The 2,380-nt window shown below is 50.4% G+C and overlaps 1 pseudogene; it reads right to left on the reverse strand.

The window, feature by feature from the left end:
* Nucleotides 1–875: 875 nt before the first annotated feature.
* LOC136638243 (5S ribosomal RNA) lies at nucleotides 876–996 on the reverse strand (annotated as a pseudogene).
* Nucleotides 997–2,380: the final 1,384 nt, after the last annotated feature.

Below are 2,380 nucleotides of genomic sequence, written 5' to 3' on the forward strand. Positions count from 1 at the left end.
GGGTGCCCAAACCCCGGCCCTGGGGCCACTTGTGGCCCTCAAGGCCTCTCTATGCAGCCCTCAGGGAGCCCCTAGTCTCCAATGAGCCTCTGGCCCTCCGGAGATTTGTTGGAGCCCGCACTGGCCCGACGCAACTGCTCTCAGCATAAGGGCAACTGTTTGACCTCTCACATGAGCTGTGGGATGAGGGCTCCCTCCACTGCTTGTTGTTTCACGTCTGTGATGCAGTAGTGGCAGCAAAGGAAAGGCCAGCCTTGCTTTGTGCAAGGCCTTTTATAGGCCTTGAGCTATTGCAAGACCTTCATTCATTCATATAAGTTCATCTTTAATATATTCATTTATGTAAATTTATTCAAATTTGAAATGTAAATTAATTCGGCCCCCGACACAGTGTCAGAGAGATGATGTGGCCCTCCTGCCAAAAACTCTGGACACCCCTGTCCTAGAGAAACGTTTTCTCTAGGGCGCCCTCCCCCCTCCTCAGGAGGATACGAGACAGGTGCCCTAAAGCATCAGCGTGACGGGAGTTGCATCTCCCAACGTGCTGCCTCTCTAGGGCGCCTGTCTCCTATCCTCCTATAAAGGAGGAGGGGAGGGTGGGCGGCTCAGTCGGCACTGAGGCGCTGACGAAGAGGCAGCTTCTCACTGACTCGCCACAACTCTCCCAAGCGCTCCTGCTCTGGCGGGGGGGGCAAGGCTAGGGGAGTTGCCCCTGGAGGGTCAGCACCTGTGGCTTTTGCCCCCCTCTAGGTGCACCAGTGCTATGTGGGTACATAACTGAAACCTGCATGGTGTGGAGAGAAGTGGGTCTTCCGCTAAGTGGGCCTTCCGCTGCTGGTGGTTGGCAACCTTCAGTCTCGAAAGACTATGGTATAAGCCTACAGCACCAGGTATTCCCAGGTGGTCTCCCATCCAAGTACTAACCAGGCCTGACCCTGCTTAGCTTCCAAGATCAGACAAGATTGGGCATGTGCAGGGTAACAGTCCGCTGCTGGAACTTGCCTTTTTGGAGCTGTGAAAGCCAGCCTTCTGTTGTGCACTTCCAGGCCACTACCGCAGATGGGCAATGGCATGATATGTGCAGAAGCAGCTTCCAAAGCCACCTCCAATGCTGATAAGTTGGTGGCAGAGGCATGTCATGCGGAGGGAGGGAGAGGGCAAGGGGAGTTTGGGAGTGGGAAGGGGGAAGAAGGGGATGGATCCAAGTGGCAGCATCTTGCACCAGGATCCTATACCCTCTTTCCTAGGCCACTCCAGCTCTTTTCTCTCCAGCAAAATGGCTGGCATGGGTCCAAGGAAACCCATAGCAGATCAGGCAGCCTATCAGGGGTAAGTCCTCCTGCTGGATGTATGGTTGCCCCCCCCCCCACCATTGTATGCAGTGCATTGTCACTGGCTGCATCAACATTAATGGTGGCGGATAAGATTGTAATATTAGGGCGTCCTCCTTCCCGTTATTCCCAGACACCAGAACTTAATTGGGTGGAAGGTGATTCAGACATATTGCATTCAAATACTACTTGTGTTTCAGATGAAATGCTCCCTCCTTCATGATCAAGCAATAGTGCCCTAATCTGAAGGGAGGGGTAGGATGCTCATGGTGCATTACATCCTCACTGTATGGAGCTAGTCCTATCACAAGAGTGCCATCCGAACTAACCCAGATTGAAGGACAAATATTGAGATTGATGGTGGGGCAGGTGAAATGACTAAGGGCACAATCCTAACCAACTTTCCAGCACTGGCATAGCTGTACCAGTGGGACACATGCTGCACCCTGCAGTTGGGGGGGGGGCAGACATGGAGGCATCCTCAAGGTAAGACAATGTTTGTTCCCTTACTCAGAGTTGCATTGCCCTTATGTCAGTGCTGGGAAGTTGATTAGGATTGTGGCCTAAAGCACATTCAGGGAGGCAGAAAGAATTTTGATATAACAAGCCACATTTCTGGGGAGACTCCACATACTGACATTAGACCAGTTTTTCTCAAACTACGGGTTGCGAGTCAATTTCAGGTGGGTCCCCATTCATTTTAATATTTTATTTTTAATATAGTAAACTTGATGCTCCCATGGTATGTGACTGCATTTGGGGAAATGTTACAGGTTTGTACATTTAACAGCTCCTCTGTGTATGCTTTTAACAATGATAGTCAATAGGACTTACTCCTGGGTATGTGTGGATAGGACTGCAGCCTAGGATTCTTAAAAATTGTCCTGCTTGATTATGTCACTTCCAATCATGACATCACTTCTGGTGGATCCTGACAGATTCATTCTAAAAAGTGGGTCTCAGTGCTAAAATTTGGGAACCACTGCATTAGACTATGTGAGGCTGATCCGGTGGGGCTGTTCCTATGTTCTTATGAAGTCTCCAGCTTC

This window comes from Tiliqua scincoides, chromosome 1 (genome assembly GCF_035046505.1).
Source record: "Tiliqua scincoides isolate rTilSci1 chromosome 1, rTilSci1.hap2, whole genome shotgun sequence".
NCBI lineage: Eukaryota > Metazoa > Chordata > Lepidosauria > Squamata > Scincidae > Tiliqua > Tiliqua scincoides.